Source organism: Trachypithecus francoisi, unplaced genomic scaffold, assembly GCF_009764315.1.
Source record: "Trachypithecus francoisi isolate TF-2019V2 unplaced genomic scaffold, Tfra_2.0 Lachesis_group17, whole genome shotgun sequence".
In the NCBI taxonomy this organism is placed as follows: domain Eukaryota; kingdom Metazoa; phylum Chordata; class Mammalia; order Primates; family Cercopithecidae; genus Trachypithecus; species Trachypithecus francoisi.
In genome coordinates, this window is record NW_022681462.1 from 42,383,561 (window position 1) to 42,407,348 (window position 23,788).

General features: G+C 45.6%; 2 long non-coding RNA genes across 2 annotated transcripts in view; one reads left to right on the plus strand and one right to left on the minus strand.

Moving 5' to 3' along the window:
* The first annotated feature begins 11,455 nt into the window (after positions 1-11,455).
* The window catches only part of LOC117062216, a 65,363-nt gene continuing 53,030 nt past the window's right edge, over positions 11,456-23,788 (plus strand). The window contains exon 1 of the long non-coding RNA XR_004428260.1: positions 11,456-11,787. This is a non-coding gene — a long non-coding RNA (uncharacterized LOC117062216). The remainder of the gene's footprint in view (positions 11,788-23,788) is intronic.
* Positions 11,605-15,619, minus strand: LOC117062220. Its single transcript, XR_004428263.1, has 2 exons — positions 15,018-15,619; positions 11,605-12,505 (listed from the first exon to the last, which is right to left on the minus strand). It is a non-coding gene; the product is annotated as an uncharacterized LOC117062220 (long non-coding RNA).

A 23,788-nucleotide genomic window follows, 5' to 3' on the forward strand; every position in this document is an offset into this window, starting at 1 on the left:
TCAAGAAAAATGTGTTTGCCTGGACTGAATGATGTCATTGCACACTCAGGGACCATGCACTCTTTAGCAGCACCCACCTTATTCCATGCTGTCCTGCCTTCTCCATTTGTAGGATAACTGCAGTACTCAGAAGCTGGCTGGTGGAGCCCAGGCCTCTATCATTCAGTTGCCATCACTGTACTTGGTGGGGCCTCAAAGGATGCTCCAGATCCCATTTTCCTGCTTCCTTTTTTGACAGCATTGTCTGTGGGTGCTGCACCCATTCCCTGCAGCCAAATTCCTGTGCTTCACTCATGGAGGCTGCCAGGGCCATCTCCCTGGTCACCATGGCCTCCCATGCCAGGCCAGTGCATGCGAGGCCAGTGCATCCTACTCTGCTCCTGTCTGACTTCACCTCTCAGCAGTGCTGGCAGGTGGACCTCTCATGCCTTCTTGAAACCCTCACTCCTTGGCTTCTGAGCAGTGATTTTCTTGGTTTTCTTCCAACCTCACTGGCTGAGGGTGCTGGGTTCGCTTCTCATCTCTCTCCACATGCTCTCTCTCTCTCTCTCATCCAGGGCAGGTCTTTAATTCCATCTGTAGGACATTAACTCTTGAATCTGCCTCTAATATTGACTTTTCCCAAGAATTCTAAGCCTACTCAACATCTCCACATGGATATCTGATAGGCAACGTTCAAATTAAGATGGCCAAAACCAAATCTGGGATTTCACACCACCCATCTCTGTAAGTGGCACTCCTCAGTTACTCAAACCAAAAATTGAAGGGTTATGCTTGATTTATCTCTCTCCATCACTGCCCTCAAACCCAATCCATCTAACAACTCTATCTCCAAAACATTACTCAAACAGGTCCTCGTCTTTCTGTCTCTGCTATACTCATCAGACCCCAATGGGACCCACTAGACTCCCTTGTTTCCACCTGGTCCTACACAAGGGCTCCACACTTAACAGTAAGAGTTATCCTCAGAGGCTGGGCATGGTGGCACACACCTGTAATTCCAGCACTTTGGGAGGCTGAGGCAGCTGGATTGCTTGAGCCCAGTTCAAGACCAGACTGGGCAACACAGTGAAACCATGTCTCTATAAAAACTACAAAAATGATCCAGGCGTGGTGGTGTGTGTCTGTAGTCCCAGCTACTTGGGAGGCTGAGGTGTGAGGATCACTTGAGCCCAGGAGGTTGGGGCTGCAGTGAGCCATGATCACACCACAGAACTCCAGCCTGCAACAGAGGGAGACCCTGTCAAAAAAAAAAGAAAGAGAAAAAGTTGTCCTCAGCAAATTCAAGTCAGATCATGTCACTCTCCTGTTTAAAAGCCTCCAGTGTCTCCTCATCACACCTGGCACAAAATTCAAGCTGCTTCCTTGCCACCTTCTCCAGCCCCATCCTGTCTTCTCTTGCTGTTGCTTAGTAAGCAGCAGCCATCCTGGGGACTCTTACCTGTTCCTTTTTGTCTTGGGATCTTGGCAACAGCTGCACTCTTGTCCTGGAATGCTGCTGGCTGGCTCCTGGATATCATTCAGATCTCAGCTTAAATGGCACCTCTCCAGAGTGACCTTCCTAGATGACCTGCCCATCTCAAGTACTTCCCTCCTACCCTATGCTAATTTTTTACACTGTTCGTGTCACTAGCTTGTACTTTTCTCATGTACTTATTTTCTGTCTCACCCTCCTAGAATGTAGGCTCATGAGGACAGGGATCTTTTGTGTCTTCTTCTTGCTGTGTCCCAGGACCTGAGTTGGACCTTGGCATCTGGTGTGTATTCATTAAAGATTTGTTGAATGGTTGAGTTCCAAACTTACTGTCTTCTGCTCCGTGTGTTCTGATATCTTCTTTATTATGGTCTGCTTTGTTGAGTAATGTGTTATGATCATCGAGATTTACTCATAGGCACTGAGTTTCAAAAGATGATGCATATTTAGTGTATGATTCATTTATTTAAAATTCTAGACTTTTGACTGCAGCCTGTGACTCAAATACTGTATTGGTGGAAATATTTCAAATCATCAACCACACGTATTTGGATTTTACCAGCTCCATGGCACATATGAAAAATAGCCAGTACTTAGAGATTGTTCTTATTATCATCCTAGACTTTTGTGGATATTAATTTTTAATTCTCATATAACCCTATGAGTATGAAACTCTTATCTCCCTTTTGTAAATTGGCTGAATGTGTCAGTTCTCTAATGCTGTGTAACAAATTCCTGCAAACGGAGTGACTTTAAAACAAGCCACATCTATGAGTTCACAGTTCTGTGGGTCAGAAGTCTGGGCAGACTCCACTGGGTTCTCTACTCAGGGTTGCACCAACTAAAATCAAGATGTCAAAGGGGTTGTGTTCATGTCTGGAAGCTTTAGGGGAAAACTGACTTGCAAGCTCATCAGGGTTGTTGGTGGAATCTGGTTCCTTCTGGCTGTAACTCTGAGGTCTCTGTTTTACTGCTGGCTGTTAGCTGGGGGTTGCTCTTAGTGCTTAAAGACCTCCCGAAATCCTGACCCAGGACCACAGGACCCTTTCCTGCTTTGAATCTCTGACTTCCTCTTCTGCTTTCAGCCAGAGAAAACACTCTGCAATTTTTTTTTTTTTGAGACAAGGTCTCATTCTGTCACCCATGCTGGAGTGCAATGGCATGATCACAGCTCACTGCAGCCTCTCTGAGTAGCTCGGACTACAGGCATGGACCACCATGTCTGGCTAAATTTTTAATTTTTTTCTGTAGGTAAGGTCTCACCATGTTGCCCTAGCTGGTCTTGAGTTCCTAGATTCAAGTGATTCTCCCGCCTCAGCCTCCCAAAGAGTTGGGATTTCAGGTGTGAGCCACCACACCTGGCCAATGACTTGCTTTTAAAGGGCTCACCTGACTGGGTCAGGCCCACTCATCTATTCTCCTTATTTTGTGGTCAATTAACTTGGACTTTATTGTACTTACAAAATCCCCTCACAGTATTACCTATTACTAGTGTTTGACTGAAAAAGCAGAGACAGGAATCTTGGGGAAGCATCTTTAGAATTCTGCCCACTGCACTGAGGTTCAGAGAAGTTAGGTGATTTTTCCAAGGTCATACAACCAGCAGTGGAAGCCAGATTCAAACCAAGGTATTCTGGCCCCCAGAGCCTGTGACCTTAAATAATACCCTAAAGTGTGACGAGAATCCAGTGCTGCCTTGGAAATCGTGCTGGGCAGATTTTCTGACAATCTGATGTAGTCATGCAGGTGAGATGCACTGGGTTACTCTGTTCATAAGGACTGGAACTATCCATGGTGCCTTGTCTACTCACTCCCATCGCTTCCGATGTAACTGAAGACAGATATGACCAAAGAAGTCAGGACTCTGCTTTTCAATGGATTGAACCCACGGATGCTGCACCATTTTCCACGAGTCAGCAGCATCATTTCCAGGTTTTTGCTGCCCCCAGAACTTGGTTACCCCTCAAATCCTTTCATCATCAGCGTGAGTGAAATCAATGTGACCCCCATTAACAAGAATATTATTATTGTGCACATGAGAATTAAGCCCAAAATGCAATCTGTGCTCACTCAGGTTTTGTGATGGATGGATGCAGTAGTATGCTGGCAGTGACTTGTTCTGGGTTTTGGAACTGATTTACTCATCTCTACCCAACTCACTTTCAGTGAGAGCATGCTGGTAGTTTACAATTGGCAATTGAGGGAGAATTTACACTAGAGAAATCAGCAAACACTAGAAATTAGGGTTTGCTTTATTCATCTATATTTGGAGAAGTGATTGTTAAACATTTGCCAGCACACCTCTGGATAGATGGATGGTAGATGGAAGTGGTGAGAGCCAAGAGAGTTCAGGGATTCCAGCTTTCATAACCAGAAGCATGGACATTCTTGGGATGCTTAAGGGGGTGTGGAGGGAGGACCCCCAGCATCAGCCCAGGAGAATGAGTCTTGTGAGCTGGGAGATGAAGTCTCTAAAGAAGTGAGAAGGGAGGCGGTTTGAGCTGGGAATCTTGGCAAATAGCCCTAGGCCAGAGGCAGAGGGAAGGAGAAAAAAGAACCATCAGGGCCAGGAAGATCAGTGGAAAATTGGAGGCCTTACAGAAAGCGAGTGGCTTGCTTGAGCAGAATGATGCCTCATGAGTTTCTTAAAAAGGAAAAGGTAGGGGTAAGGGGCTGTTTATCTGTTAATACTTCAACCCACTCTCAGCACCCAAATAATAGGGTGGGTGCTTCAAATCTTGGTAGCTATATATATAAGAATACTTGTAGGAGTTGTTTAATTTGGGACCTTATAAAGACAATAGAATGGCTTATTGAGAATCACTAAACCAACACCCTGTAATGAAAATACTTTTTAGCTCATATAGATCAAGACACCAAACTTGACTATATAAATAGAGAGATATACCATGTTCATAGATTGGAAGACTTAACATAGTGAAGAAGTAGATTCTACCCAAATTCATTGATAGATTTACTGCAATTCCTTTCAAAATCCAAGGGGGGACATTTTGTAGACACAAATGAGCTGACACTAGAATTCATATAGAAAAAAAAAAAAACAAGAATAGCCAAAATAATTTTGAAAAAAGAAGAATAAAGTTGGAGAAATCATACGATCTGATTTTAAGATTTGACATATAGCTGTAGTAATCAAGACTGTGGTATTGGGAAAGGAATAGACTGGTAGATTAATGGAACAGAATTGAAAGTCCAAATATAAATACACATAACATGGTCAAGTGGTTATTTTTGGTTTTTTTAGACAGAGTCTCACTCTGTTGCCCAGGCTGGAGTGCAGTGGCACGATCTTGGCTCACTGTAACCTCCCTCTTCCAAGTTCAGGCAATTCTCTTTCCTCAGCCTCCCGAGTAGCTGGGACTACAGGTGTGCACCACCACGCCTGGCTAATTTTTTCTATTTTAGTAGAGATGGGATTTCACCATGTTGCCCAGGCTGGTCTCGAACTCCTGACCTCAGGTGATCTGCCTGCCTTGGCCTCCGAAAGTGCTAGAATTACAGGTGTGAGCCACCATGCCCAGCCAGCCAAGTGATTTTTTTACAAAGTCCTGAAAGCAATTCAATGGAGGAAAGATAGACTTTTCAACAAATGGTATTTTATTGGATATCCTCAGTCAGAAAACTCCTCAATCTAAACCTCACATATTGTGAAAAATTAACTTAGAATTGCCAATATGCCTAAATATAAAATGTAAAAGTCTAAAACTTTTAGAATAAAAAATCTTCATTACTAGGGTTAGGCAAATATTCCTTAGAAGACCTAAAGCACTATCCATAAAAGAAAGATAACATCAATTGGATTTCATCAAAATATTTTATTCTGCAAAAGATATTGTTAAAGAGGATGAAAAGACCAGATATAGACTGGGAGAAAATATTTGCAAATTACGTATTTGATCTAAAAAGTTGTACCTAGAATGTATAAAGGTGGTTCTAAACTCAACAGTAAGAAAACAAAGAATCCTATTAAAAAGTGGAGAAAAGAATGGTATAGACACTTTGCCAAAGATACACAGATGGCAAATGAGCACATGAAAAGATGTTCAGCAGCATTAGTCATTATGGACATGCAAATTAAAGCTATGTGGAGATACCACGACTCACACGTTAGAGCAGCTAAACTAAAAATACTGACAATACCAGCAGGGGAAAGGATGAGGATCAACTGGTCTCTCATGCATACATTGCTGGCGGAACTACAAAATGGATTGTATGGTCACTTTGGAGAAAGTTTGACAGTTTCTTATAAGGGTAAACATACAGTCACCCAGTAGTAGTACATTAACTATTTACTTTAGACAAAAGAAAAACTTACATCCATACAAAAATGTGTACACAAATGTTTACAGCAGTTGTGTTTGTCATAGCCAATGTGGAAAACAAAACAAATTTCCCTCAACATGTGAATGGATAAACAACCTGTGGTATATCCATACAATGGACTAGTTCTCAGAAATCAAAATAAATACAATCCCACAATATCACCAAAGGGGACTTCAGTTTTGTCTGTAATGTTTTAAGGTTTTTAGTAGACAATTTTCATGTTCTATTTGTTGTTGAATTTTTAAAATTGATGTTTCTTTTATTACAAAGTATGAAAACTACAAGAGCATACCTCCCTGCCTGGTCAATGTTCTGTCATGTAGACAGACTCTCCTTCACCAAGCCCAAACCCTCTCCTTGAGCAGTAGGTTCTAGCCTTCTATCTACTCCACCAAATTCATTCTCACTCTCTCTTGCAACATCAATTTTTCTCTTTCTACTAAATTATTTCTATCAATAAGTACACAGATGGGCTGTTGTTTTTCCCATCTTAACAAATAAGGAAATCTCTCTCGACCTCATTTCCCCCTCCAGCTATAGCCTTATTTCTAGAAAGCAGCGTCTGTTCTGTCTTCATTTTCTTTCCCCTTTTTCTCCTTACTCAGTTCAGAGCTTCACCCCCATTTCCCCAACAATTCCTTTTTTTTTTTTTTTTTTTGCCAAATCCACAGATGCTCTTCTGTCTTCACCTTACATGGCCTTTCAGCAGTGATTATGCAGGTGATCAGTCTCTCCTCCTTAAAACACCTTCTTCACTTGCCCTTGAAGGTTCTACACTCTCCAGGCTTCCCTCCCACCTCACCAGCCCTTACTTCCCCACTCCCATCTTTGCTGGCTCCTCCTCACTCCCCGACCTCTTAAAGCTGCAGGGCCCCAAGGCTCAGTTCCTGCTTTCTTTTTCTACATTCATTTCTGTGGTGAATTCATGCAATTTCCTTACTTTACAGACTATATTACATCCAATTTAAGATGCACTCAATTATAAGATGCACCAGTTCCGGTAAGGAAGAAAGAAGCACTGCCAATCAAACTCTTTTATTTATTTATTTTTTTTGATATGATGTCTTGCTCGGTAGCCCAGGCCGGAGTGCAGTGACACAATCTCGGGTCACTGTGACCTCCACCTCCCAGGTTCAAGCGATTCTCCTGCTTCAGCCTCCCCAGTAGCTGGGATTACAGATACTCACCACCATGCCCTGCTAATATTTGTATTTTTAGTACAGACGGGGTTTCATCATGTTGGCCAGGCTGATCTCGAACACCTGACCTCGTGATCCACCCACCTCGGCTTCCCAAAGTGCTGAGATTATAGGCGTGAGCCACTGAGCCCGGCTGCCAATCAAACTCTTACATCCTGTCATCCCAATTTCAGATGTCTCTTTGTTCTCAGAGTCCCTCAACTGCTCTGGAGAGAGTGATGCTGCTTCTCCTTCCCAGCACCCCTCTGGGAAGGGGAACAGGGTTCACACCCTTCCTTCTATCCTTTTTCTTCTAACTCTCTTCAGCACCCAGCCTGTGCAATCCTTATGTGAACTTGGGATGGTATCGCCTGTTACTACACCTAGCTTTGCCACATATGGTTGTACACATACATACACTTGTATGAATTTACTCCATTAGGTTGTGCAGTATATAATCTGTACAACTATACATTGTTGCCTGACTTCACCCATTCTTCCAAGGCTTTTTATTTTTCTCTTTATAATACTGTCTTAGTTCATTTTTTGTTGCTATAACTGAACACCTGAGGCTGACTAGTTTATAAAGAAGAGAAATTTATTTATTTATTTATTTATTTATTTTTGAGGCGGAGTCTCGCTCTGTCGCCCAGACTGGAGTGCAGTGGCGCAATCTCCGCTCACTGCAAGCTCCGCCTCCCGGGTTCACGCCATTCTCCTGCCTCAGCCTCCCGAGTAGCTGGGACTACAGGCGCCCGCCACCTCGCCCGGCTAGTTTTTTGTATTTTTAGTAGAGACGGGGTTTCACCATGCTAGCCAGGATGGTCTCGATCTCCTGACCTCGTGATCCGCCCGTCTCGGCCTCCCAAAGTGCTGGGATTACAGGCTTGAGCCACCGCGCCCGGCGGAGAAGAGAAATTTATTTTTTAACAATTCTGGAGTCTCGGAAGTCCAAGGTTGAGGGGTTGCAACTGATAAGGGGCTTCTTATTGGTGCGGACTCTCTGCAGAGTCCTGAGATGGCTCAGGGCATCAAACAGTGAGAGGACCCACTAGAGACGGCCAAAGTGGCTTTCATATGAGACCCACTTTTGTGATAACCCATTAATCCGTTAATGTATGAATGGGTCCATTCATGAGAGCAGAGCCCTCATGACCCAATCATCTCCCAAAGGCCCCACCTCTCAATATTTCTGCATTGGGAACCAAGTTTCCAACACATGAACTTTTGAGGAACACATTTAAACCACAGCAAATACTTTGTCCTGGACTTTTGAAACTTTAGAGCAAGAAGGAGACTCTTTAGTTCTGTGCATTCTTCCCTGTTATTTCTTCCCTGAGGCAATCACTGTGGCCTTGAGCTTTTTGCTCCAGTTGGGCACCCCTGAGCTTACCACTGTGGCTAGAAAAAAACGTGCCCTAACTGACATAGGCCTGGGAGCCCATCTGGAGCCATTCACAGTGGCAAGGGGTGGCCCTTGTTTTGCTTAACTGACGAGAACACTCCCCTGGCTATGAGGGTGGAGTCCATCTTAACCAAATGTCAAGGTTGCTACCAGTGGGGGAGGGATGGAATGAATGTGGGGGTATCCATTGGGTCTGCTCCACAGGTTCAAAGGCAGGGATGGTGTTACTGGGATGAAAGAGACTTGAGCCTGTGTTTAGGTCCACAGACAGGAAGCGATTAAAGATGTTGGAGGGAAAGAGCCTAAATTTGGTTAGAAGCAAAATCCCAGAGAACAAATGAGGTGTAGCGGGGAGGGTCTAGATTTGAAATGAAGGCATGAAACTTCTCCTAGATGGAGGATGATGAAAAGACCTGCTATGAAGGTCTAAGTGAAGGAAGCGATGTGAGAGCCTCTGACGGTCTTGTGTCCTCCAGGTAGGAGCAGCACAGCTGGAGTTATTGGCAGTGTGGGCAGCTTCATGGTACTTTCTGGGAAGTGTCCAATGTGTAATTTTAATTGACTCTTTTCATTAAATAGAATTGATATTATTTTAAGAGATTGATCACTTGAAAATTAGGATTTTGATTCACTTCTCAAATGAAGAGAAAGTGCCTTTGCCTCATGTATGTCTGCAGAGTTTGGAAGAATACATCATGAGCTCAGGGAATGTGTGTGCAAAGATGTTTAAAAAGTCACTTGTAGGAATTTGCCTGGCTTGGTGCTTAGGAATGTGAACTCTGAAGCCAGGAGGACTGGGCTCACATCCAGGCTTTGCAACCTTGGGCAGGCTCCTGAACTCCTCTGTTTCGTTGCTAAAAAATGGGCAAGATATCACTGTATGTTTGGTGTAGACCTACTAGAAGGATCAGAAGACTTAATATTTGTGTGTGTTTTGGAGAGTTACTGGCACATATTAGATAGTTTTACTGCAAATCATCATTATTTATAATAATTCTATGACATGGTGGATTGTACATTGTCTTTAGAAATGAAATTTGTTTTGTTTTCCTAATTTCGTGAAACCTACATTTTTCCAGGGCTATTTTCGTTGGGGAAAGAGCATGCAGATGTTCAGTGTTTTCAATGTAGCGGTGTTTAAAATGTCATCATTGTTTCCTTTCTGGTGGGATATTCAGAGCCAGCTTAAAGAGAATCTACTCCAGAAAGTTCCATATTAGCAATTATGTGGGGGCTGGTGCTCATATGCCTTAATGAATGATTTATTTATTAGTATGTTGGGAATGGCTTCCCCCTTCTCACACTAGCATCTTTTCCCCACTTTCCGGCCCATTTCCAAATGAGAAGGGCTGAAGTCAATCAGGAATTAAGATTTAGCATTTCTGGGATTATCTTCGAATGAGACACTGCACTGGGGGGACACAGTTTCACTCATCCTCCATGGTGGCAGTCCAAATTGCTGCTTCGGGAGCAGGCCTGGCTGTGTCTAAGGCCTCAGAATGTTCCAGAAGTCTCCCGTAACAGTGCCATTGTGGAAGAAACCACTTCTAATGTGGCAGGAAGGTGTGGCCCTGCTTGGAGCCCATGTTTTCTAACTATTTCACGTTTCTTTCATTCATCCCTGGTGTTATTTGTTGAAATTAATTTTTGTTTTCAGTTCTCCCAGGAATTAACGAGTTAACTTAATAAAAGTCTTCATAAAGAAGGTAAAGGCTGGCTTTCCACATAGAGAACAAACATAACCACCCACATCTCTGCAGAGATCCTGGTCAATGCATTCTTCTAGTGGGGCTGCCACACGCTTGGGGCCTCAGACAAGCCCCTTGTGGATGAGAGGGACTGGGCTGAAGACTGTCTCTGGGGCTGTGCCTCCTCCCTGTTCTCCACTCTCCCCCTAAAGGAAATGCACTGCAATGAATTGCACAATAAAGGCACTCCTAAATTCTGGAAAACCAGCAGGCTTTGAACTCTCCTGGGGGAAAGAACCATAAAAAACAAAACTGCAAGGAATGAGACTATTTTGCCAAATGGCCAATATGCTACAACTTTCATAGGGAACTCACCGCACTTGGTATTGCCTGATGGAAAAAAATGCCCTGAATTTCCCGATAAAAGATCTGAGATGTGGCAAAGGAATAAGCATTTTTTCCCTAAGACAAATCTAGCTGTAAATGGAAACTGGGTCTCATGCCTCCAACAAAATATTATTTCCTTATTTACTCTAAACCTTTAGGAGTATCAGAATATAGCCTACATAGCATCAGGTACAAAGCCAAAAAAGGCTTCAAGGGCACCATTGTTCATCCATGACCTTGACTATGTCACCCCCCAGAAACCTTGAGTTGGGCAAATGTGATCACAGCAGCCTTTGCTGGCTTCTTGAGCAGCTGCTAAGGATCACATGGATTCTGCTCACACCCAGTGCTTCTCATAATTTAAAAATGCTTGAAGCTGTGGGAGGCTGCCTGGCCCTCTGCATTATTCAAAAGAAAACCAGGAGGCAGCGACAATTCTTGATTCTTGCAGATAAACATTTTCCAACAACTATTAAGAGGTAGATTGCTCTACCTTCATTTAATTCCTTGGTGGTTTACTATTGGGATCTAGCATATTCTTGAAGTCTGAAAGATGGATAGAAAAGATGTAAGTCGTGTAAAGTTAAAAACTGGGCACCAACCCCCCTTACAGACAGCTTTGAAGAGATGATGATTTTAGATCCTGTGAATTGTTGTGTCAGAGGAACATATGCAGAAGAAAACAGGCACCAAAATGGTTATTACCAGAACAAAGTAAACCTGAACACCTAGAAGAATAAGAAAATATGTCATCCTTCTCTCCACTCTGAACTGCCTTGAAAAGAGCAAGAATTTCATACATGAGCCTGTAGCACATTACAAAATCTTAGTATGTATTTGAAATTCAAATGCACACAAAGTTCATGCATTTTATTTTCCAGTTGTTCTCAAGACTCCTAAATAAAGCATTTCCCCTGTGTGGGCGACCCCTGGGTCCCATGTGGGGTCAGTGTTTGGGTCTCTCTGAGAGGATCAGGAAGGCTGCCCTTCCAGGAAGGGCTGCAGGGACCCTGGGAACCGGACCAGTCCAGCTCACAAGTATGAAGAGAATGTCGGGAGAGGAAGTGGTGGCTATGAGTCAGCATGAGTCATCTCGTTCCAATGAGAATGAAGGCTGAGGTGTGCGCCTTTTTTTTTTTTCCTTCTTAGTCGTGTGTACATCATTGGGAATGGAGGGAAATAAATGACTGGATGGTCGCCACTTTTTAAGTTTCAAATTGACATTCTAGGCAAGCGGTGCCTGAGCCCGTGCGTGTCTTCAGATGTTCACAGCACAGTTCCTGGGAAGGTGGAGCCACCAGCCTCTCCCTGGTGAGTATGTTTCTGTCATTTTTAGGGTCGCTTCTGCAGTTTGCCTTGGAGTCTGGGCTGTGGGAAACGCTGCTGCGTCCTGGCAGGGACACTGCGTTTCTTTCAGACTTTGAAGATCTGTCGTTTTAGAAAAGTGGCTGCCTCTGCCCCCAGCCCTGTGGTTACTGTCCTGTGGTGTGACTGTCAGGAGGTGTTTCTCGGTCCTTCATTGCGAGAATGTAGATGCCGGTTGCACATTCTGTTGTCTTGGAAGAAACTGCAGTGCTTGGCTGGAAAATAAGCTGCTCGGGATTCCTCTGAGAAGCCAGAGTGAAGCTCAGAGATGGAAGTGGGTCTACTTGTGCTAAGCCAGGGTTGCTGAGGTTGGGTGAGCTTCCGCTTCTCAGAGGTGGAGGAGAGGCAGCTCCTGAGCCATTTCTGGCCTCGTGGTCGGAGCTGCCCAATTTCGGTGCAAGAAATACCAAAGAGGCAGAACTTTGGCTGCCTTCTCTAAAAGCATATGAATGATTGCAGGAGCTTATTTTGCGTCCTTTCCTTTTCCTTAACGTTGAAAGTCACAAACTGTAGTAAAATCAGGAAGAACATAAAAATGCTGGGGGCTAGCGCTGGGGGTGGGGGACTGGGGAGGACTGAGAAGGGGGCACTCAGTCTTTGAGGCCTGACTTGATCTTGATAGGTATTTCTCAGGCTGTTAGTATTCCGATGAACCTTAGCTTTACTGTCAAGTAAAATACAGGAAACATTTTTTTAAATGTTGTTCTAGTTACTGTAAATGAAACGGTTAAAATGTCATAAATACCTTATGATAAACATTTTTTCAAATTTGCTTAAAAAGCAACACATCAGTAGGCAGGGTATGACAGGGAGATTTTTCAGTACAGTCATTTGAGTGTGTGGGCTTCCTGGGTTAATAATGAGTCAGCACCCAATTTCTAAAATTGGAGCAGCTAAGAGAATGTTCAATCTGCCCCTTAGCACAGCACAGTGGCTGGCCGGCCCCCCGTAGGAAGGCTTGGCTGGTGGATATTTGGTTAAAATTGACTTAGGATGCCCCTCCTTGTGTAAGTGACCAGCTCCCAGCTTGGGTCCCAGCTCCTCTGGGCTACTGCTGAGAGACCCCCTCTGCTAAGGGATCTGTCTCCAAGGCAGGAGTTAACACATTTGGCTTCCAACCTTTGGCTAATGTTGACGATTTTTAGGTTGTCTTGAGGGAGCAGGTTGAACATAGTTCTGAAATGAAAAATCTAGTGTTTATTAAGGCTAGGGGAGCTGAGGGCTGAGGCTGCATCTGGAGCCTTGAGATGTTCCGCTTGCACGTCACCTCGCCGAGGGATTGGGTGGGAGAGTTGGTCACCGAGTGAACTTCAAAGTTGGCGCTCTGCATGTGACGTGTAGCGTGGGAAGATTAAGTCAGCTTAAAATGAGAGAACAAGATCCCAAGGAAGAAAACCTCCCCAGAACCTTACTCTTTTATAGATAAAAGAAGATACATATTGAGAAAATTAAAAAAAAATGAAATTGTTGGGCTGCAAACCAGCAGCTCTAGGACCAGATGCAGCCCTGGTGAAGGCATCCCCCACCAGATTCTGTTTGGCCTGCTCAGGATTTTTTTTTTTTTTGGTGTTGAGATAACTGTGGGTGGGGTCCATGCTCTCCGGATCTCAGGCGCTGCCACACCCTGATGCCACAAAGCTTGGAGAGTGCAATTACAGGGAGGCTCAGAAGCCAGGCTAAGGGCCTGCCAGCCTTGTGGGGCTGCTGTGTGGTCCCCATGGTTTAGCATCTGCCAGGCCCCCAGAACAGGGCCTGGATGGAGAAGGAACTCCATCAACACTAACTCTGCTAGACTCTCTTATTAATTTGCCCTCTGAAGGCACTTGGGCTTGTGGTCCTTGAGTTAGCTCCACGGCTTTTTCAAGAAAGATCCTGCAGTTCCAACGTGAGCAGTGGTTGTTTCCAAGGCTAACAATCCCGTGCCAACTAGGAGCCTCCACAAGTCAGGTGCCAGGCATTTCTAAGCCGGGGGAGCAACCCCGCTTGTCTGTCTGAGTGAGTCCTCTCAGGGTGAGACCCTGTCTCCTTGTAAGCACTTGGAGACGTGCCACCTTCATGGAGACGGGAGCCAGTAAAAGGCAAACTGCCTTAGACAGCGCTTCCGTGCGGTGTGGACACCAACATTCGCTCATCCTTGTTTCAGAGAAGGTGCCGGGTCCCAGACATGTGCTTATCACTGGGTCCCACTCCCTTCAATCCTTTAAAGGGTTTTGAGGTGGCTGATTTTTATCCCATACATTGATCATGTTTTTTCATGCAGAATTTGGGCAGTTGTCTGGACATTAGGAGTTGAGTCATCTCCTACCCACGAGAAACAAGCCTGTGGGAGGACTGATATTATCACTTCTGTCATCAAGAAATAAGGCCGTGGGCATCCTGAATATATAGCATGTATTAATCGAACTGCAAAAATGAAATGCAGCCCGTGATGACTGCTGGAAGTTGGCCAATGTCCTGTTGTCATGGTGCCCTCAGCCTAGGGACTGGCCTGTGGCTCACTGGACCTGTCTCCCACTCTCCACCTCTCATCAGCACCTGGACCTGGTGCACCTGGTCTACCTCATGTCCAGCATTTTCCACAGTACCTGACTGCTGTCCCCACCCCTTGTTGTTGTGTGGTGAACTTGTCACTATATTGGCAAGTTACTTAATTCCTTGGTGTCCCGCCTTCCTCATTGTAAAATGCAAATAGTCATAGCACGAATGTCATGAGTTCTCGTGAAGATTTTATGATTAGCACACACGTTACAAGGGGACATGATAACTGTTATGTACATACCCATTCATTCAGAAATATAACAGAAAGCTTAGTGTCTCCATCTGGGTCCCTCTGCCCCATGGGAATCCATAAAGAATTGATTCTCATCCCCCGGAAATAAGATCCCTCTTACGTCATCAATTACATGGCACGTTCTGCATTTACAGGACATTGATTTATTAGGTAAATGGGGAATCCTCCTTGGTTCTTTCTAGGAAAACCTGGGGTTTTAGATATCGTCATCATCATCATCATCATCATCATCATCATGGTCATCATCACTGACATCTCACAATAAGAACTCCCATTGTATTCAGCCCTAACGGTATGGTAGCAACTTTACGGTATTCCCTTTACCCTCTCCCCACCCCAATATCCATCCTGGAAGATGGGAAGGATGATCGTTTTGTTGACTCACTCAAGGCGGTGGGACTCTCCAGCAGGCATCAGGCATAGCATCTACTTCAAAGAACGCGTCGGCGGCAACAGGGGAGCCCCTTGCACTCACTCAGGCAGGAAAATCAGGAAAAGCAGCAGCTCTGCAGGGCTTTGTGTGTAATCCAACCAGACTGATGCCACAGGCCAGGAAACCGAGGACGGTTGGCTTCAGACCTACCCTGGAGTGGAAGCAGCTGGATTCTGTCCTCACACTTCCTGTCTAAAGCCAGCTAGAGTGAATTTCTAGTCATCTAGATTCGGGTTATTTGGAAATCATCGCAGTATCTGGAGATGACTCATATTGAAAAAAATTAAATAAGATACACTTAAAACTTAACCCAGGGTGAACATAACATGGCCTTTCCTTGTCAATTCTGAAGAAGATCTTTCAGGTTTGTGCAGTGCCTTAGAAGCCAGATGCTCTCTTCCATTCTGCCAGGGTCCTAAAGAAGTACTACGGTGCCCTTTTGATCACTCTGCCTTGATCACTCTGTCCCGTCACTCTGCTGTTTCACCTGTCAGTGAAATACCTGGTATCGGCCTGTGAACATGAAGCACTGAATGCTTTACACGTCTCCATCTGGATTGTTTAGGCTTTGAATGCCGAGAATTATCTGCACTTTGTTGGTCAATCGTAGTTGGTGCTAATTTGTGGGGAGTTTTTCCTGCAACTTACCCTTGTGCCATAATCCAGAGGATCTCCCTCTGCCCCCAGTGCTGTAGGCTAGGCAGATACGGGCCTGGCTCAGGGCTGTTGGGCAAGGATTGGACTCTCTATAGGTTCTGGAGGGTTCTGGTTAGATCACAGAGCTCAGGCAAGGAAAAGACAATAATAGATCAGAAGGAAGTTGGGCCATCAGGAAGGATGAGTGGGCAGGATGCTTGGTGGTGTGAGAGGATTCCTTCTGATTAAAAAAATAGATGTTATTGCACTTTGTGTAATCAGAAAAGCTAAGGGTGACAGCAGATCTTATCCATTGTGGTTTTCCTGCTTATCTTTTGCTTTTAGGAGTGATTACCCTGCGAGTGAGGGCTTCTGCTACAGGGTCTTGTAGCTCTTCTCTTCATCCTGCCCTTTAAAAAATTTATCAGACTAAAAATCACAGGAATTTTAATGATGGCAGAAAATGTATTATTTTGGCTGTTCTCACTGGACAAATAACTTACAGAGTGTGAGACGGATGTGTAAGTTTCTATCAATTCAACTAGGTACAAGCGAAAATGTGTAAAATAGCAAGGGTTCCAAAAAGAGTCAGGCTTAATTTCTCTTGCACAGAAAAAGGATTCTGTTGCTCTTTCTGTCCCGTCCTCAAACAGGAAACAGGTTGTCTGGGACAAGGGTCAACAGGCAGCCTGTTCATCCATCTGCCTACTCTGCCATCTTATGGATATCCAAGTTATCTTATGCTTCAAGAAGGCTGCTGGAGCTCCTGCCATCACTTCTGCATTCCAGACAGAAGGGAGGAAGGAAGTGGTGGGCAAAAGGCAAAGCCTCTTAGATGTCAGACTCCTCTGCAGGCCTTTCCTTGAATTCCCAGCTAACACTTTCACCCTAGTCTTTTACTGGCCACCCTATCTGTAAAGCAGCTGGAGGAGAAAGATGGAGGAGTGAGGCAAGGCCCTGAGATGATGCAGAGCAAGGGGCACACAAGGGGGGCTCAGGTCCAAGGTGAAATGGCAGCAAGCACCCTTCCTCCAAAACCCACCGCCTCCTTATGAATCCCTTTGGCCTTGATTATGCCAGTAGATAATGGGTATGTGACAGTTTCAGCTTCTCTGGACTTTGATCAGGTTGAATTATGTGAATAGGCTCCATGTCCTTGGAGATGAACTTGTTCTAAAAATTCTAAGCAACCCAGCCATTTGGCTCTTTGCTGGAAAGTAGCCTGACTTTTGAAGCCAAGTCTGGACAGTTTCCTTGCTGCACCTTAGGACTCAAAGGGCATGGTCCTGACTCAGAAAGAGCTGGCTTTGAGGGAAGAGGTGAGTCATGAACCCAGACACAGCCGAGATTCCTGGTGCCAGTCTCCTGGGGGGAATTTATGATGGCCTTACATAATTGGGCTTATATATGTTTCACTAGAAAGACAAAAATAGGAGTGAATTGTCTGCCAATTCACTACGACCTCCTTGGGGTCTAAGAGCCAGGCTGATGGTTCAAAGCTGGGATCCTCTATGTATTAACAGTGTGATCCTTAACCCCTCTTTGTCCCAATTCCACATCTGAACGATGGGGATGAGAATGGTAGACTCTGCCATATATGGTTCTGAGGACTAAGTGAGGCCACATATGCAAAGGATCCGGAACAGTGCCTGGCCCCAAGTCAGCCCTCAGTCAACATAGCAGTGTTTGGATTGTCCTTATTACTTTATCGGATGCATGATAAATACTGGTTAAATGCATGAATGAAAAGAAATCCTACCTGATTTTAATACAAAAATCAAACAAGTGACTTCCATCCCTTTGAATACCCTCCTCTAAGTTGTTCAAAGTCCTTGAAGCTACCATCTCCTTGGTACCCTTCCTGATGCCTCTGGTGTGGGCAATGTGGTTACTTCAACAAATAGACCCTGGTTACAGAGAAGCCAAGTGATCTGTCCGCAGGCCCACTCACAGGACAGAGTACTATACAATATGAGTCTGGTTGTCTTCAGAACTCTGTTGTAGAGACTTTAGTATGCATTCTCTTTTGCTTCCTCTGTTGTCAACCACAACCCTGTATTGTTAGGGACAACAGTGTGCCTGGTTAAAAAACGGTATTTCCTAGTCTCCTTTACAGATATGGTGGCCAATGAAAGATGTAGGCTGAAAGGGTTAGCTGGGGATTCTAGAAAGTTCTCTAAAGGAGCCTGACATCTAGTAGGTTTAGCCTTTTGCACCTGAATTCCCTCCTTCCCCCATCTGGAATGCAGACGTGATGGCTGGAACTCCAGCAGCCTTCATGAAGCCATAACACAACATGGAGGAAGGAAACTAGTGCTAAGGATGGCAGAGCAGGCAGATGGTCACAGGTCTTTGAGTGACCAGCTATTTTGCCTGGATATTTGACTATTTTTGGAGCCGGACGCAGACGGAGGTGGGAAAATTATTCCTGCTGACATTCAATCTGTAGGAGTATTTGTCAGTGTCAGGGTCACCTCTGTGTGGAGCTGCCTTTCAGGTCTCTGGTATAAGGGGCAGGGGTCATGGCCTTATGGTGACACCCAGGGACCCCAGTTGCTGTGGTCTTTGCAGACTACTTTCTTATGAAAAAGCAGAATGTGACTGCCCTGGCAGAAAGATAAATGTCGTTCAGGCTGATTCATTATTATACATTCATTTTCATTTATTTGTGGTTTTCCTCTGATTTTAAAAAGAAATCAAAATTAAAACACTTTTCAGGCCCCTAACAGTATCATGGGCCCCATGCACTGTGCCCAGTGTGCCCAATGGGCATGTAGGTCCCAGGAGGGCAGAGAGCAATCGCAGAAAGACTTGCCCTGGCCAACATAGGCTGGTCTGTCTAGGGGCAGCTTCGGAATTTTGGATTACCCAGAGCTGCACGGCAGGAAATGTGGACCTAACTCTTGCCTCTGAGGAAGGCAGGCAGGCTTGGTTTCATGTACTGTTGGTGAGCCCGGCATCCTCAATGCTCACTCGAGCTTTGGAAATGACAAGCAGGATTTTCAGAACAGGATTATCTGTCCTGTCCCTGTTTTAATTTCAGCCTCCTTATTCCCCCTTTTAATTTCAGCCTCCTTATTCCCCCTGTAATAATGTGCTACACTGCCTCAATGTATTTGTTTAGTGGGTATGAATTCCAGTCTATAATGCTAAGGTATCAAATATGTGACATAACTTTACTCTAGAAATCTCTAAATTATGTGAAATCTGCTCCTAGCTCACCCTGCCCTACCTCACCCTTTCTACCTGGTTACTGGAAGATTAAAATTCTGTCATTATTGAGGATCCTTGCTTGTCACAATGCTCCAGATGTCCTCAAGCAATCTTGGGCTTAGGTGATGCCAGGAAACCTAGGCGGGAGTTCCATTGTCTGCGGTGGCTGCTACCATTGCAACTTCGACACCTGGAGCCTCAGTGTGTGGGGAGCTCTGGGAGCTGCTCAGGGCCTGCTCCAGCTGGGGTGGTCCCCACACCTCTCTTGATCTGTCCTCTAACCACAGGCTCTGCTGCTGGAAATGTGTCTCTGCTCTCCTGGCCATGGTGTGAGCTCCCAGTCTCAGCAAATGCACCCAGCAATGTCTGATGGGGCACCCTCTGTGGGCCTTGTCCTGCTTGCTGCTAGCTGCTGCTGGGCCTCACCCAGCCCGGGCCTCCTGCCTCAATCTGAAGGCCAAGAGACAGTGACAGCAGAGGAGACAGAAACAGAAAACTCTCTGAGGAGCCAGGGAAGTCACAAGGTGGTTTCTCAAACTCTCTAGTGCAGCACACGGATAGAACCTCCTGCAGGGATGGAAAAGCTCTGTATCTGTGCTGGTCAATGCAGTGGCCACAAGCCACATGTGGCTACTAAGCAACTGAAATGTGGCTACTGTGACTAGGAACTGGATTGAAAGTTTTATCTAATTTCAATTAATTTTAATTTAAATGCCCACAACTGCATGTGGCATGTAGCTACCAGGTTGGACAGCACACATGAGGAACACAGACTCCTGATCGGGGAGCCTGGGAAGATGAGCCGTCACTCTGATGAGGTGGAGGGCCTGAATTGAGCCCTGCAGTGGCACTAGGCAGGTCTTCAGAGGGGTTGGTGACCCCTCCGAGGTGCATAGCCCCTGGGCCAGGAGCAGTGGCTAGTCAGGTTGGGGTTCCTGGCCTCTGCCACGAGTGGCCACTAGTGGAAACCTCAATGTCTCCACCTCCAGTGGGCTCTCAGGCCTCACATGCCCATGCCAGGGTAGGGGACCTGTCAAGGAGGATGCCCTGGCACCCAGAGCACCTCTGCTGTTTGTCCTGACAGTTCCCTTGGGCTGGGGACCCCAGGTGCAGGGCACGTGCAGCCAGATTGTCCAGTCTTGTGGTATTTGTGCATGAACTTTCCTGCGTGGGGATAGACAGCCTTACCATTCCAGGAACTATTAATAGTTAGACTGGCATACATAAGCCTCAGGCTTGGTTCTTGTTAGTGTCCTACAAATCTCCCAAACTTTACTCTTTTGGCTTTTTAAGGGAGAGGCATTACACTACGTTCAGGCACAATTGACAAGAAACATACAAGCTGTGAGGAGATGAGCAGACCCAGGGCCCCAGGCCTGAGCCTCTTTTCTCTCCCATGCCCTGCCTGCTCAAGTTACTCTGAGCACAAATGATGTCCTTCTGTGTGTGGGATCACAGACTGTAACGCGGGCCATCCCTCCCCTGAAGTCACCCCTCAAGTTCCCCACATGATTTTACTCTTGGCTACTCCCCAGTTGGCTGCAGTTTGCTGGGCCATGTGACCTTGGAGGGGCTCAGAAGGCACAAGGATGAAGCCACCGCCAGGGCTGAGCCTCAGCTCAGCCAGCTACTTACTGCATGCATGGCAACTGCATGCATTAACACCTACTGACCTCAGTTTCCTCACCCGTAAACTAGGAATAGAGAACAATTACCACAGAGAGTTGTTTGGAGGATGCAAAGAGTTCTTGCACGAAATATTCTTAGGAAAGTGCTGCACATAGTAGGTATTCAATAGCATTAGCTATTTGGATTGGAATTAGTGGCTTTTTGCCATTTACTCCTGACCATAGGAGCTGTTCTCTGGGTCCTAGCTCTCCATGCCAGCAATGATCTCTCTCCTCCAACTCCGGCATTGGAGGAGTACCACAATCCTGCCTCCGGGTTGCATTTGCTGACACCCAGGAGCAGCATTAGGTGTGGGTTCAATTGTCCATCTGTTTAGTTATTTATTCGTTATTCAATGAATGTTAATTGAGACCAGTCAGGGCAGGTGAGAAGCAGTGCGGTTGTGAGGAGGGCTGTTAGTGGGGGAGATGCTGCTGCTGGTGTGCTTTCCTGTATGAATATAGCAGCTAGTGCACAGTCATGAAGAGGGAATCAGGGACACCATGGGGATGTTAAAAACTCCTGCTGATGTGGAATCAGAATCCCTAGGCCAGTCCTGCCTTCCTCTTGCTTAGCTGTGTGGCCATGATGGAGGTTCCTCTTTGATCCTCTGTGATACATGGGCGAGGTGACCCACAGTGGTGGATGCCCAATCATCCAGCATGAAGTCATCATTACTAAGACACCTTTATTTGGAGTCACGATTATCAGTGTGAAGGACACTTCCCACCTTAGAAGCCCCTTTCTATGAGCCCTCAGAGGGCTATCTAATCCATAAGCCCTTTGCCTCCCACAGAGGCAGCCCAGCGCATCACTGCAAAGCGCTAGCTGAGAAGATGTTCTATAAATTATCCAAAGTCTATTCTCTGGCACATCCATGGTTTGGACCTAGCTCTGCCCCCGAAGTCATATAAGCATAGCCGTGATGGGAAGGATGGTGATAACTCAACATGCCCATTCATATTCATTGAGCATGTATTCTGTCCCAGAAACTGCTGAATTACTGTGTGAGCCCCAGCTCCTTCCATACCAAAGCCCTTCCGACTGCATGGACCTCACTACTTGTGTTCAAGCTCTTCCTTCTTCTCATGGTTCCTGGAAAGATTCTTTATGTGCTGAGGTGTTCAGCTACCCTTGACCTTGTGCTGCCTTCCACAGCATCTACTTGGCAACTTTCCAATGTCCCTCTTCACGTGGGCACAGTGACCTCCCTTGTCTGGTTTTTGGCAACCATACCCATCTGTTGGACCCGGGCACTGTGCTCGAAGTCAGCTGACCTCCCTGTGTCTCTGTGTGGGAATGTGCTGCAAAGTCACATCTCTCTCTCTCTCTCTGTATGTATGTGTGTGTGTATATATATATATCTTTTAGAGACAAGATCTCAGTCTGTCACTCAGACTGGAGTACAGTGAAGCAATCGTAGCTCACTGCAGCCTTGAACTTCTGAGCTCAAGTGACCCTTGACTTCAGCCTCCTGAAGAGCTGGGGACTACAGGCATGTGGCACCATGCCTGGCTAATTTAAAAATATTTTTTGGTAGAGACGGAGATCTCACTGTGTTGTCCAGGCTAGTCTCAAACTCTTGTCCTCCAGTGATCCTCCCACCTCTGCCTTTCAAAGTGCTGGGATCATTCTGAATATGAGGTGGTGAGTTTTTCTAAAAACTTTTTTTAACCGAAGTAGAACTTTACATTATCCTTGGTGTTGTCTTTTAGATTTAGCCCATGTATTCTCTAATATAAAACATGAAGCTCCATGTCATCTATAACTTGGAGTGGTATCCCCTTTGCATCTTCACCAGAAGACCACTTGGATCAGTGAAGACCAAGAGCAGAGACCTGTGACATCCACTAGCTATTGTCTTCACTGCTCCCACTATCCCAGTGCTCTCGGACACCGCATTGAACATGAATAGCTCCCCTTGCTGCACAAGTTTCACTGATGGGGGTAAAGGGAGTTATAAAATGTATCATATGATCGAATATGTGATAGTGATCCCACAGACGAATGGAGCGGGTGGGGATGATTTAGACAAGCTCAGCCAGGCTTCTCCTGATGGATGCCCATCCTTCTCTGTTGTTCTCTCTTTACTGCATCCTCAAGCACGGAGAACTTTTGGCGAGGTTAGCTAACTTCAGGGCAGCTGTGAGTTAGATACCAGCTGTAAGTTACCTCCAACATCCAGAGCATGTAAACGCTCGACTGTCAATGATTGTAATTTTCATTGTTTATACATAGTCACATCCTCAGTTTGTGGGGTGCATGCATTTGATTCAATTCAGATATGCCTTTCAAGCTGGCCCTGCTGAGCCGGGCCTGACAGGCACATGGCTCATCTCATCTGCATATGACGGTCTCTTTGAAGTCACCAGAAGTGCCTGCTCAGAGTCATGCGCAGGAGAGAAGAGGTAAGACACAGAATGAGTACAGACTGCCACCCAGCCGCAGGAGAGGTGACTGCACACCAGAGGTTCCTGGTAAGGAGGTGACTCACCCGCCGACTGTCTCACCTGTCCAAAGTGTGTGTCGCCTGCTCTGTGTTCACCCACTGGGTTCATCAGAGGGGCACTTGGACAAAACAGGAATGCCACTGGAGAGGGGAACAAATGCTGCCCCCAAGTCCTTCCCTGCCCTTTAGACTAACGCAGCCACTGTCAGCACATCCTCACCCCCACCTGCCCTCAGCTTGCCAGAATTATCAGAATCTCTCCATTCTAATTTCAACCATTCTCTGTGAAAATGAAAAGGTGGTGGTAGGCAATGGACACCCTATTGAAACAGAAACTGTTCTTCATATGTAAGAAAATAGTCCCAGAGTAATCTGGGAGTAATCTGAGCAAACTGATTCAAAGGATTATTACAATTTCTTAGTCTTCTACTGCTGCAAAAGTGGCACTCTTTGATTCTTATGTTTGAGGTTCTAATTGCGGGACTCAGGAGAGATCAGTCATGCTGCTTACACTGTGTGTAGTGAATCCATGTTATTCTGAAGGGCCTCCTGGAAGCAGTCGGGATTAGAGACTGTATGTCTTTTAACATGATCATTCCCATCCTATGGGGGTTGGGCACTCTTAACTCATGTTGCAGATGAGTAAACTGAGGCTTTTGAGATTTGAGGGTGCACAGCTTGAGGTAGAGGTGGAATTCCCAGCTTCATCCGAGAAACTATGAATCTCCAACAGCTTGCACACATCCAGGTCTGCTGG